Source organism: Pseudophryne corroboree, chromosome 2 (genome assembly GCF_028390025.1).
Source record: "Pseudophryne corroboree isolate aPseCor3 chromosome 2, aPseCor3.hap2, whole genome shotgun sequence".
Classification (NCBI taxonomy): Eukaryota; Metazoa; Chordata; class Amphibia; order Anura; family Myobatrachidae; genus Pseudophryne; species Pseudophryne corroboree.
The window spans coordinates 815,549,291-815,564,620 of NC_086445.1; positions in this window are offsets into that span (position 1 = coordinate 815,549,291).

Genomic DNA, 15,330 nt, shown 5'->3' on the forward strand with positions numbered 1-15,330 from the left:
AAATCACTCAAGCCATAGACTCGCTCCCAAAAGACAAGGCTCCAGGCCCTGATGGGTTTATAAACAATTTTTACAAATGTTTCAAGGACACTCTGGTCCCTGTGCTAGATGGAGTATTTAATCACGCCTCCTCCATAGGGAACTTCCCTGGGGAGATGCTAGAAGCCCGCGTAGTAGCTTTCCCTAAACCGGGGAAGAACTCTGCCATGATGCCTAACTACCGCCCCATAGCTTTATTAAATACCGATTTGAAAATTTATGCGAAGATGGTGGCTAACAGGCTCAACCCTCTACTTCCTTCTATCATACACGGGGACCAGGTGGGCTTCGTCCCCGGCAGACAATCCCCTGACAACACTAGGTGGGTGGTAAATATTTTAGATGCCCTCTCCACATCAGAATCTCCTGTTATTGCTTTCATTAGATGCGGAGAAGGCGTTTGACCGCCTTCATTGGGGATACCTGCAAGTGACACTTAGAAAGTTTGGACTTACGGGTAGAGTTTTATCATCCATCATGGCCTTATACTCTCTCCCTTCGGCAAGGGTATGTGTGAATGGTCTACTCTCATCTCCTTTTCCTATTACAAACGGCACTCGACAAGGGTGTCCCTTATCCCCACTGGTTTTTGCAATGGCAATGGAACCATTGGCCGAGAAAATTCGTAACTCACCTTTGATTAAGGGTGCGGAACTCTCGGGACGCTCCCATAAGATATGTCTTTTCGCAGACGATGTCCTATTGACACTCACTAGTCCCTCCTCTTCCCTGAGAGCGCTGCACACACTTTTGTCCGAATATTCAGCAGTTTCCTACTATAAACTTAACAACACGAAGACAGAGGCACGTCCCATTAACTTTCCACCCCCTCTCTTGATCGATCTGAAGGCCACCTACACATATTCCTGGCAGGATGGAAGCCTCAAATATCTGGGAATCCACATCACCAAGAAAATAGACGACCTGATATCCGCTAACTTCCCCCCTCTCTTGCGCAAATCCACAACTCTAATCTCAGATTGGATGATGCAGCACGTGTCATGGCTGGGGAGAATAGCGGCACTGAAAATGACGATTCTGCCCAGGCTTATGTACTTGTTCCGGACCATCCCCCTTATCGTACCCAATTCCATACTATCCAAATTTAACGCGTTATTTAACTCTTATGTCTGGAAGGGCAAGAAACCACGGTTAGCAAGGAAAACCATGACCCGACCCAGGCGCGACGGGGGCTTGGCATATCCAGATTTGCACTCATACCAACTGGCTTGCAGACTAGCTCAGATAGGAGCATGGTATACTCAACCCACGGATAAAGCGTGGGTACACCTAGAACAAGATCTTATAGCTCCACTACCCCTGACTGAAGTACTGCTACTCCCTAAATCGGAGGGCACGATACTAACCAATAGATCCCTTTCTGTCCAATCTACTAGGAAAGCTTGGTTAGAGATAGTACGAAGTGGGAACGACATAATTCTCCCAACCACGGCCATGTCTTTGACGGGAGTAGCCTCCTTGATTCCTGACCTGAGACTGGACTACTGGATATCACAGGGAATTTGGTCTTTACAGGATATAATGACGCATGACACCCTAATCTCTTTTACCCAGATCCAAGACAATTTCCTGTTACCACATGGGGAATTTTATAAATATTTACAGCTAAGACACTGGTTTCAGGGAGTCTCGAAGCTCGCTGTCCCCCCTCCCTCCTTACCTAAACTTGTTCAAAGGTTCCTGGAAACCGGAGGAGGCAGGGGTGGTATCTCCAGATGGTATAATTACATTAATATTCCCCAACCGCTACAGAAAGCCCGCTTCCAGATGAAATGGGAGGCAGATCTCCGCTGTTCAATCTCGGAGGAGGAATGGGATGAGATATATAAATCCTGCTACACAGTCTCTAGATGCATATCACACATAGAACTATCATATAAACTCCTCCACCGCCTGTATTTCACCCCATCCCGCCTCCATGCGATGCAATCCACCACGTCCAAAATGTGCTGGCGGAACTGCGGTATGGTCGGTACTTTAATGCATATTTTCTGGGGTTGCCCGTAGTGATGAGCGGATTCGGTTTTACTCGGTTTTACTCGGTTCTCAAAACGGCATCTTATTGGCTCACGGATGTCACGTGTTTTGGATAGCCAATAAGATGCCGTTTTGAGAACCGAGTAAAACCGAGTAAAACCGAACCTCGCTCATCACTAGTTGCCCGGTACTCGTCCCGCTGTGGACAGCAGTCTTCCATCTCATAGAATCAGTGCTCAACCGCCATATATCCTCACACCCACGAATGGCCCTTTTACATCTATACTATGGGGACCTGTCATCAGCGGACCGTTATATATTGGGCCATATCCTCCTTTCAACAAAACTTCTAATAGCTCGCCTTTGGCGCTCCACCGAAGTCCCTCATATCTTTGCAATAGAAATGGCCATACAGTCGCACTACGAATTCGAGACCGCGGGAGTGGCCTATGCCTCCTCCCCGACGTCCCCACTGCTCAGATGGTATTCTTGGTCAGCCTATTGGCATTGTCGAACATCGAACCCCAAACCCCCTCCTGATATTTAGATATATTCACTATGGGATTTGTAGGCAGGCATTAAAATCGTGATATTTACTTGCATTACCAAAACTAATTTGTACAAGTGTTGTGTATAATATTCTTTGTGTTATATTGTACAATACAGACCGTAGTGTGTACCCCCCCTATCCCTCCCCCCCCTTTTTCCATTTCTGTATCCTTTTCCCAATTGCTTTGTTTACCCGCAAATAATAAAAATCAATATTGAAAAAAAAAAAAAAGACGAGGCTGAAGTACTTGGACTTTGAAGAAATAAAGACTGTGTTTTATGATTTAAAGACGAGGCTGAAGTACTTCGACTTTGAAGAAATGAAGACTGGTTTCTGATTGAAAAACCAGGCTGAATAACTTGGACTTTGAAGAAATGAAGACTGTGGTTTTCGATTGAAAGACGAGGCTGAAGAACTTGGACTTTGAAGAAATGAAGACGTCTGCTTGAACTGCTGTTAGCACCTGGAGCTCCTCTACGACCTGGAACCCCGTGAGCGCTTCCATGAGTGGCAACGGACTTAGACAGCAGGACTGCAGCAGTGTTTAGGTAACTGATGGATGAGAGCAACCTGGACCAGGGAACCAGAAGTAAGCTGGGAGCACAGAGCTGGAGAACCTTTCACAAGGAGGGAACTTGAAGCACTGGCACTCTCCCTCTGAGCTAGCCCCCTTTTGTAATTGGAGAACACACAGTATTGGCTGGACGTAGATTGGGAACTTCAGTGATAATACTCTGGTCTCCAACAAGGCTGACCTCGGGACAGGAGACATACTTAGCTGTTAGCACACAGCTTTACCCAGCTTCTGTCTCTGAAACACTATTCTGTGTCACCACCAGAGGACCTTACGGCAGCGATCCCCACCGCAGCGCCCGGCTCTCCAGAGCCTTGGCCCCTATCCCTTGGCAGCCGCACACCCGTCCAGGAGGACCCGCCGCCAGCAGCTCCCTGCCGCCGCAGCTGTACCAACCAGAAGGACGGTCACCCGTGGGAGCACACGCCGGAGGTAAAGCTGCGGAGCCTGACAAATATCTAACCATTATATGCAATGTAAGGCAACATTTCAACAATGCATAGGCCTGGTACATCATTTTAGAGCTTCAGCAAAAAACAGTGCATTAACCTATAACTTAAAACCTAAAAACTTGTAACCTAAGGCATAACAATGCTTTATACGGTGTTAACAATACTTAAATCAACACTTAAATCAACAACGTATAGTATAGGTGTTACATAATTGTAGTTACATAATCCTATGGTATCTTAAAACTTATAATTGTACACATAAAAGTGTAATATATGTGTGTATATATATATATATATATATATATATAATTCACAGTCCTATAGCAATCTATTACTCATACATAACAATGCTAAATCAAGAAGTAAAATTGTTAAAGATAATCATGCATAACAGTGAAAGATGAAAATTTTAGGTACAAAATGCTTTGGCAGTTAATATGATTTAACTGTGTTACCAAATATTGTTATAATTCAATAACATACTGCAGCTGTGTACAATATAAACCATTTTCAATTCTTATAATTATTTATCACTATGTCATATAACACTTTACGAGCTTTGTGCATATTCACATAATACTTGCAGAGGTGTGGCAGGGTATCTTATATGGGAATCCATGGAACCCCAGGATCATTAGGATGATTATGCTGCATGTGAATTTCTATTCATGGTATTGTAGCAGGAAGTGTCTGCTTGTCGACGTCTGTTAGTAGCACTTACCTGTCCGAAGAAGGATCATTCCATTAAGGTTGCCACCACCGTCGGAACTTTGGCCCCTGAGAAGATACTGTTTCTCATTTTTTGAAAGCCTTACTCTATAAAGATAAATACTCAGTTGGTCAGCAAATGTCATTTTAAATTGGCACCATTTTTGAGCCAATCATGACTTCTTCAATAAACAATGACAGTTTGACACAGTGAGCAAATCATGGATTGCGTGTTATTGAGTCTCTTTTCCACTCTTTCATTTCTTATCTCATACTAGTAGGAAAAACTCAGCCCAACAGTGGCGGTCAAAAACAGAAAATCTTTAAAAGGAGTGTACATTATAATCGAACCCAAAACTATGCATAAACACAATATCTAACCATTATATGTAAAGTAAGGCCACATTTCAACAATGCATAGGCCTGGTACATCATTTTAGAGCTTCAGCAAATAACAGTGCAGTAACCTAAAACTTAAAAATGCTGTAAAGTAAGGCATAACAATGCTTTATACGGTGTCAACAATACTCAAATCAACAACATATAGTATGGGTGTTACATAATTTTAGTTACATAATCCTATGGTATCTTAAAACTTCTAATTGTGACACATAAAAGTGTAATATATGTGTATAATTCACAGTCCTATTGCAATCCATAACTTATACATAACAATGCTAAATCAAGATGTAAAAGTGTTGAAGATAATCATGCATAACAGTGATACATGAAAATTTTAGACAGGTACAAAATGCTTTGGTAGTTAATATGATGTAACTGTTACCAAATATTGTTATAATGCAATAAAATACTGCAGCTGTGTACAATATAAACCGTATTCATTACCTATAATTATTTATCACTATGTCATATAACACTTTAAGTGCATTGTGCATATGAATGTAATACTTTCAGAGGTTTGGCAGGGTTCCTTATGTGGGACTCTATGGAGCCCCAGGATCGTTAGGATGATTTTGGTGCATGAGAAATTCTATTCCTGGTATTGTAGCAGGAAGTGTCTGCTTGTCGACGTCTGTTAGTAGCACTTACCTGTCCGAAGAATGATCAATCCATGAAGGTTGCCACCACCGCTGGAACTTTGGCCCCTGAGAAGACACAGTTTCTAATTTTTTTAAAGCCTTACTCTATAAAGATTCATACTCAATTGGTCAGGAAATGTCATTTTAAATTGGCACCATTTTTGAGCCAATCAGTACTTCTTCCAATAAACAATGACAGTTTGTCACAGTGAGCAAATCATGGATTGCGTGTTATTGAGTCTCTTTTTCACTCTTTCATTTCTTATCTAATACTAGTAGGAAAAGCTCAGCCCAACAGTGGCGGTCAAAAACATAAAATCTTTAAAAGTAGTGGACATTATAATCAAACCCAAAACTATGCGTAAACACACTATTGTCACGCTCGGCGTAAGTTGGGGTTCTGACAACCGAGTTTTGGCTGAAGGGACAGCTACCTGTGAGGAGAGTAAACGAGGTGGCTGAATGTAATTCCTCCTCATGGGGTGGAAGCCAAACTAAGTGATATTGTTGTCCGGAGGGCTTAAAAAAAGGAGGACTTTGTAGGAAGATAACTGTAGTTTTAATGAATAATCAGGCTGTACACGAATATTGGAGAAATTGAAGAAACTGGAAGAATTAGAGTCTATGGTTAAATGACTTGAAGAGTGAAGCTGAAGAACTCCGGTAAAGAAAAACTGAAGACTGTGTTTTATGATTGAAAGACGAGGCTGAAGAACTTGGACTTTGAAGAAATGAAGACTGGTTTTTGATTGAAAGACGAGGCTGAAGAACTTGGACTTTGAAGAAATGAAGACTGTGGTTTGTGATTGAAAGACCAGTCTGAAGAACTTGGACTTTGAAGAAATGAAGACTGGTTTGTGATTGAAAGACGAGGCTGAATAACTTGGACTTTAAAGAAATGAAGACGTCTGCTTGAACCGCCGTTAGCACCTGGAGCTCCTCTACGACCTGGGACCCCGTGAGCGCTTCCATGAGTGGCAACGGACTTAGACAGCAGGACTGCAGCAACATTTAGGTAACCGATGGATGAGAGCAACCAGGACCAGGGAACCAGAAGTAACCTGGGAGCACAGAGCTGGAGAACCTTTCACAAGGAGGGAACTTGAAGCACTGGCACTCTCCCTCTGAGCCAGCCCCCTTTTGTAAGGGGAGAACACGCAGGATTGGCTGGACATAGATTGGGAACTTCAGTGATAATTCTCTGGTCTTAAACATGGCTGACCCCGGGGACAGGAGACATACTTAGCTGTTAGCACACAGCTTTTCCCAGCTTCTGTCTCTGAAACACTATTCTGTGTCACCACCAGAGGACCTTACGGCAGCGATCCCCACCTCTCCCGGCTCTCCATAACCTTGGCCCCTGTCCCTTGGCAGCCGCACACCCGTCCAGGAGGACCCGCCGCCAGCAGCTCCCTGCCGCCGCAGCCGTACCAACCAGAGGGACGGTCACCCGTGGGAGCACCCGCCGGAGGTAAAGCTGCGGAGCCTGACAAATACCTAACCATTATATGCAATGTAAGGCAACATTTCAACAATGCATAGGCCTGGTACATCATCTTAGAGCTTCAGCAAATAACAGTGCATTAACCTATAACTTAAAAATGCTGTAACCTAAGGCATAACAATGCTTTATACGGTGTTAACAATACTTAAATCAACAACGTATAGTATAGGTGTTACATAATTGTAGTTACATAATCCTATGGTATCTTAAAACTTATAATTGTGACACATAAAAGTGTAATATATGTGTATAATTCACAGTCCTATAGCAATCTATTACTCATACATAACAATGCTAAATCAAGAAGTAAAATTGTTAAAGATAATCATGCATAACAGTGAAAGATGAAAATTTTAGGTACACTGGGGCAGATTTATTAAGCCTGGTGAAGTGATAAAGTGGAAGGTGATAACGCACCAGCCAATCAGCTCCTAACTGTCATTTTGCAAACCCAGCCTGTAACATGGAAGTTAGGAGCTGATTGGCTGGTGCGTTATCACCTTCCACTTTATCACTTCACCAGGCTTAATAAATCTGCCCCAAAATGCTTTGGCAGTTAATATGATGTAACTGTTACCAAATATTGTTACAATAACATACTGCAGCTGTGTACAATATAAACCATTTTCAATTCTTATAATTATTTATCACTATGTCATATAACACTTTACGAGCTTTGTGCATATTCACATAATACTTGCAGAGGTGTGGCAGGGTTTATGTGGGAATCCATGGAATCCCAGGATCATTAGGATGATTATGCTGCATGTGAATTTCTATACATGGTATTGTAGCAGGAAGTGTCTGCTTGTCGACGTCTGTTAGTAGCACTTACCTGTCCGAAGAAGGATCATTCCATGAAGGTTGCCACCACCGTCGGAACTTTGGCCCCTGAGAAGATACTGTTTCTCATTTTTTGAAAGCCTTACTCAATAAAGATTCATACTCAATTGGTCAGGAAATGTCATTTTAAATTGGCACCATTTTTTAGCCAATCAGGACTTCTTCCAATAAACAATGACAGTTTGACACAGTGAGCAAATCATGGATTGCGTGTTATTGAGTCTCTTTTCCACTCTTTCATTTCTTATCTCATACTAGTAGGAAAAACTCAGCCCAACAGTGGCGGTCAAAAACATAAAATCTTTAAAAGGAGTGGACATTATAATCGAACCCAAAACTATGCATAAACACAATATCTAACCATTATATGTAAAGTAAGGCCACATTTCAACAATGCATAGGCCTTGTACATCATTTTAGAGCTTCAGCAAATAACAGTGCATTAACCTAAAACTTAAAAATGCTGTAAAGTAAGGCATAACAATGTTTTATACGGTGTCAACAATACTCAAATCAACAACATATAGTATGGGTGTTACATAATTTTAGTTACATAATCCTATTGTATCTTAAAACTTATAATTGTGACATATAAAAGTGTAATATATGTGTATAATTCACAGTCCTATTGCAATCTATAACTTATACATTACAATGCTAAATCAAGAAGTAAAAGTGTTGAAGATAATCATGCATAACAGTGATACATGAAAATTTTAGACAGGTACAAAATGCTTTCGTAGTTAATATGATGTAACTGTTACCAAATATTGTTATAATGCAGTAAAATACTGCAGCTGTGTACAATATAAACCGTATTCATTGCCTATAATTACTTATCACTATGTCATATAACACTTTATGTGCATTGTGCATATGAATGTAATACTTTCAGAGGTGTGGCAGGGTTCCTTATGTGGGACTCTATGGAGCCCCAGGATCGTTAGGATGATTTTGGTGCATGAGAAATTCTATTCCTGGTATTGTAGCAGGAAGTGTCTGCTTGTCGACGTCTGTTAGTAGCACTTACCCGTCCGAAGAAGGATCATTCCATGAAGGTTGCCACCAGCGCTGGAACTTTGGCCCCTGAGAACACACTGTTTCTCTGATGTCCTAGTGGATGCTGGGTACTCCGTAAGGACCATGGGGTATAGACAGGCTCCGCAGGAGACTGGGCACTCTTAAAAGAAAGATTAGGTACTATATCTGGTGTGCACTGGCTCCTCCCTCTATGCCCCTCCTCCAGACCTCAGTTAGTATCTGTGCCTGGCCAGAGCTGGATGCACCCTAGGGTCTCTCCTGAGCTTCCTAGAAAAGAAAGTATTTGTTAGGTTTTTTATTTTCAGTGAGATCTGCTGGCAACAGACTCACTGCTACGTGGGACTGAGGGGAGAGAAGCCAACCTACCTGCTTGCAGCTAGCTTGGGCTTCTAAGGCTACTGGACACCATTAGCTCCAGAGGGATCGAACACAGGCCCAGTCCTCGGTCGTCCGGTCCCGGAGCCGCGCCACCGTCCCCCTTGCAGAGCCAGAAGAACGAAGAGAAGTTGAAAATCGGCGGCTGAAGACTCCGGTCTTCATTAAGGTAGCGCACAGCACTGCAGCTGTGCGCCATTGCTCCTTTAGCACACCACACACTCCGGTCACTGATGGGTGCAGGGCGCTGGGGGGGGGCGCCCTGGGCAGCAATTAGATTACCTAACTTGGCGAAAAGCACATAATACAGTCTGATAATACAGTCTTCTTCCTCAGCACACCGGCGCCATTTTCTCTTCACAGCTCAGCTGGAAGGAAGCTCCCCAGGCTCTCCCCAGCAGTATCCTGGTACACAAAGGGTAAAAAAGAGAGGGGGGGCACATAAATTTAGGCGCAAAAACTGTGTATATAAGCTGCTATAGGGGAAAAATCACTCAGTATAGTGTACATCCCTGTATTATATAGCGCTGTGCAGTGTGCTGGCATACTCTCTTTCTGTCTCTCCAAAGGGCCTGGTGGGGGAACTGTCTTCAAATAGAGCATCCCCTGTGTGTGTGGTGTGTCGGTACGCGTGTGTCGACATGTCTGAAAAAGGCTCCTCTAAGGAGGTGATAGAGCGGATATGTGTGTGGGAGGGTGTCTCCGTCGACAACGCCGACACCTGTTTGGATATGTGTAAGTGCTGAGGTAAAATTATTGCACAAAAGGTTAGGGAACAGAAAGGAAATCTACCCTGGTCTGTCCCTATGTCACAGAGTCCTTCAGAGTCTCTCTATGTTCACTATCCAAAATAACAAAGTATCGACACGGAGTTTAACTCCACTGTCGACTACGATAATGCAAAGTTACAGCCAAGAGGGCTAAAAGATATTCAATATATGATTATTGGAATAAAAGATGATTTGCATATCACTGATGACTCATCTGTCCCTGACACGAGAGTACACATGTTAAGGGGAAGAATGCTGAGGTAACTTTCCCTCCTCTCATGAGGAAAAAGAGCGGGAATCTCCAGACAAGAGACGGCAGCTTCCCACAAGAGAATTCTCAGGCTGTATCCTTTCCCCACTAGGGCCAGGATGTGTTGAGAATCTTCCCCTTGGGTGTCCTGTTTGCACTAGCTATTCTCAGGGATCCTGCAGATAGTGTGCACATTCTAGTATACTACCCAGACCGGCGATTGTGTCGGCATGGGTTTATAGCGCTGTGGCAGCGTGGACAGGTACCTTATCAGCAGAGATTGAGACCCTAGTATGCATATAAATATTTTAAGATGCTGTGTTAAGTGATAGATATATAATTATAAAGCATGCCCAAAGGGACATGAGTATACTGGGTCCTAGAGACAAAAGCTATGTCGATTTCTGCTTGACGTGTCCTGTAGAATATACATTGGACAGATGATGCCGACTTAAGAGGCATATGGAAGGCTGAGGATTGCGTGGAGAAAGGTTCTCGGGCCTGGTCTCCACAGCTATAGCTGGTAATTCTGATATTTTGCCTTATATTCCTGCACAGCCTAGGAAAGCACGACATTATTAAATGCAGCTTTTCGAATAAAGAAACAAGAAAGTCTGAGGTGCGTCCTTTCTTGTCAGAGCCGGGGGCAGAGGAGAGAAGCTGTACAACACAGCTAGTCCCCAGGAACAGAAGTCCTCCCTGGCCTCTACAAAAATCCACCGCATGTCGCTGGGGCTCCACAGGCGGAGCTAGGCCCGGTGGGGACACGCCTTCGTAAATTCAGCCACAAGTGGGTTCACTCCCTGTTAGATCCCTGGGCAATAGAAATTGTATCGCAGGGATACAGGCTGGACTGTGAGAAGATGCCCCCTCACCGAGGACCCGGCGGGCTTCCCCCCAAGAGAGGGAGCCAGTGTTAACTGCAATTCGTAAATTGTATCTTCAACAGGTGGTGGTCAAGGGTCCCCTCCTTCAACAAGAGGGTGTTATTATTCGACCATGTTATAATCCCGAAACCAGACGGTTCGGTTAGACCCATATTGTATTAAAATCCCTGAACATATACCTGAAAAGGTTCAGGTTCAAGATGGAATCGCTAAGAGCGGTCATTGCAAGCCTGAAATGAATCGGGACATAAGGGATGCATACCTTCGTGTCCCCATTTATCCACCTCATCAGGCGTACCTCAGAATTGCGGTACGGGATTGTCATTACCAATTTCACCAAGGTAATGGCGGATATGATGGTGCTCCTGCGGAAGCAAGGTGTCACTATTATCACATACTTGGATGATCTCATAAAAGCGAGATCAAGAGAGCAGTTGCTGGACAGCGTATCACCTTCTCTGGAAGTGAAACGGTAAAACACGACTGGATTCTATATATTCCGAAGTCGCAGTTGGTTCCTACAGCTCATCTGCCTCGCCTAGGCATGATCCTAGACACAGACCAGAAGAGGGTTTATCTCCCGATAGAGAGAGCTCAGGAGCTCATGACACTGGTCAGGAATCCATTGAAAACCAAAACAGGTGTCAGTGCATCACTGCACTCGAGTCCTGGGAAGGATGATGGCATCATACGAGGCCATCCCCTTCGGCTGGTTCCATGCAAGGACAATGGAACTTACTGGACAAGTGGTCCAGATCACATCTTCAGATGCATCTGTTAATCACCCTATCCCCCAGGGCCAGGGTGTCTCTCCTGTGGTGGCTGCGGAGTGCTCACCTTCTCGAGGGCCGCAGATTCGGCATTCAGGACTGGGTCCTGGTGACCACGGATGCAAGCCTCCGAGGGTGGGGGGCAGTTACACAGGGAAGAAAATTGCAAGGTTTGTGGTCAAGCCAACAGACTTGCCTTCACATCAATATCCTGGAACTAAGGGCCATATACAACGCCCTAAGTCAAGCGGAGTACCTGCTTCGCGACCAACCGGTTCTGATCCAGTCAGACCGCAGGGGCTCATGTAAACCGCCAGGGCGGCACAAGGAGCAGGGTGGCGAGGGTAGAAGCCACCAGAATTCTTCGCTGGGCGGAGAATCAAGTAAGCGCACTGTCAGCAGTGTTCATTCCGGGAGTGGACACGACCTCCACCCGGGAAAGTGGTGACTTCATCAGGAAGTCTTCACGCAGTTTTGCAAATTGATGGAAACTGCCTCAGGTGGACTACATGGCGTCCCACCTCAATAAAAAGATAAAAAAGGTTTTACGCTGGGTCAAGGGACTCTCAGGCGATAGCTGTGGTTGCACTAGTAACACCGTGGGTGTTCCAGTCGGTCTATATATTCCCTCCTCCTCCTCTCAGACCCAAGGGCTGAGAATTGTAATAAATGGAGGAGTGTGAACAATATTCTTTGCTCCGGATTGGCCAAGAAGGACTCGGTACCCGGAACTGCAAGAAATGCTCTCAGAGGACCCATGGTCTCTGCCTCTCAGTCAGGACATGTTGCAACAGGGTCCCTGTCTGATCCAAGACTTACCGCGGCTGCGTTGGACGGCATGGCGGTTGAACGCCGGATCCTAGCGGAAAAGGGCATTCCGGATGCAGTTATTCCTACGCTGATAAAGGCTAGGAAAGATGTGACAGCAAGACTTTTTCACTGTATATGGCGAAAATAGGTTGCTTGGTGTGTGGCCGGGAAGGCTATGGGCCTAAAATTAGGATCCATAAAGGCCAAGATTTCGGCCCTATCCCTTTTTCTCTCAAAAAGAACTGGCTTCACTGCCTGAAGTTCGGACGTTGTTACAGGGGTGCTGCATATTCAGCCCCTTTTGTGCCTCCAGTGGCACCTTGGGATCTTAACGTGTGTTGGATTCCTAAAATCCCACTGGTTTGAGCCACTTAAGACCGTGGAGCTAAAATATCTCACGTGGAAAGTGGTCATGCTTTTGGCCTTAGCTTGGACTAGGCGTGTGTCAGAATTGGCGGCTTTGTCATGTAAAAGCCCATATCTGATCTTCCATATGGAAAGGGCAGAATGGAGGACTCGTCCCCAATTTCTCCCTAAGGTGGTATCATCGTTTCATTTGAACCAACCTATTGTGGTGCCTGCAGCTACTAGGGACTTGGAGGATTCCAAGTTGCTGGACGTAGTCCGTGCCCTGAAACTTTATGTTTCCAGGACGGCTAGAGTCAGAAAAACTGACTCGCTATTTATCCTGCATGCACCCAACAAGCTGGGTGCTCCTGCTTCAAAGCAGACTATTGCTCGCTGGATCTGTTGCACGATTCAGCTTGCACATTCTGCAGCTGGACTGCCGCATCCTAAATTAGTAAAAGCCCATTCCACGAGGAAGGTGGGCTCTTCTTGGGCGGCTGCCCGAGGGGTCTCGGCTTTACAACTTTGCCGAGCTGCTACTTGGTCGGGTTCAAACACTTTTGCAAAATTCTACAAGTTTGATACCCTGGCTGAGGAGGACCTTGAGTTTGCTCATTCGGTGCTGCAGAGTCATCCGCACTCTCCCGCCCATTTGGGAGCTTTGGTATAATCCCCATGGTCCTTACGGAGTACCCAGCATCCACTAGGACGTCAGAGAAAATAAGAATTTACTCACCGGTAATTCTATTTCTCGTAGTCCGTAGTGGATGCTGGGAGCCCGTCCCAAGTGCGGACTCTCTGCAATACATGTATATAGTTATTGCTTAACTAAAGGGTTATTGTATGAGCCATCTGTTGAGAGAGGCTCAGTTATTGTTCATACTGTTAACTGGGTATAGTTATCACGAGTTGTACAGTGTGATTGGTGTGGCTGGTATGAGTCTTACCCTGGATTCCAAATCCTTTCCTAGTAATGTCAGCTCTTCCGGGCACAGTTTCCCTAACTGAGGTCTGGAGGAGGGGCATAGAGGGAGGAGCCAGTGCACACCAGATATAGTACCTAATCTTTCTTTTAAGAGTGCCCAGTCTACTGCGGAGCCCGTCTATACCCCATGGTCCTTACGGAGTACCCAGCATCCACTACGGACTACGAGAAATAGAATTACCGGTGAGTAAATTCTTATTTTCTCATTTTTTGAAAGCCTTACTCTATAAAGATTCATACTCAATTGGTCAGGAAATGTAATTTTAAATTAGCACTATTTTTGAGCCAATCAGGACTTCTTCCAATAAACAATGACAGTTTGTCACAGTGAGCAAATCATGGATTGCGTGTTATTGAGTCTCTTTTTCACTCTTTCATTTCTTATCTAATACTAGTAGGAAAAGCTCAGTCCAACAGTGGCGGTCAAAAACATAAAATATTTAAAAGGAGTGGACATTATAATCAAACCCAAAACTATGCATAAACACAACATTGTCACGCTCGGCGTAAGTTGGGGTTCCGACAACCGAGTTTTGGCTGAAGGGACAGCTACCTGTGAGGAGAGTAAATGAGGTGGCTGAATGTAATTCCTCCTCATGGGGTGGAAGCCAAACTAAGTGATATTGTTGTCCGGAGGGCTTAAAAAAAGGAGGACTTTGTAGGAAGATAACCGTAGTTTTAATGAATAATCAGGCTGTGCACGAATATTGGAGAAATTGAAGAAACTGGAAGAATTAGAGTCTATGGTTAAATGACTTAAAGAGTGAAGCTGAAGAACTCCGGTAAAGAAGAACTGAAAACTGTGTTTTATGATTAAAAGACGAGGCTGAAGTACTTGGACTTTGAAGAAATGAAAACTGTGGTTTGTGATTGAGAGACAAGGCTGAAGAACTTGGACTTTGAAGAAATGAAGACTGGTTTGAGATTGAAAGACGAGGCTGAATAACTTGGACTTTGAAGAAATGAAGACGTCTGCTTGAACTGCTGTTAGCACCTGGAGCTCCTCTACGACCTGGGACCCCATGAGCGCTTCCATGAGTGCCAACGGACTTAGACAGCAGGACTGCAGCAGCGTTTAGGTAACCGATGGATGAGAGCAACCAGGACCAGGGAACCAGAAGTAACCTGGTAGCACAGAGCTGGAGAACCTTTCACAAGGAGGGAACTTGAAGCACTGGCACTCTCCCTCTGAGCCAGCCCCCTTTTGTAAGGGGAGAACATGCAGGATTGGCTGGACGTAGATTGGGAACTTCAGTGATAATTCTCTGGTCTCCAACATGGCTGACCTCCGGGACAGGAGACATACTTAGCTGTTAGCACACAGCTTTACCCAGCTTCTGTCTCTGAAACACTATTCTGTGTCACCACCAGAGTACCTTACCGCAG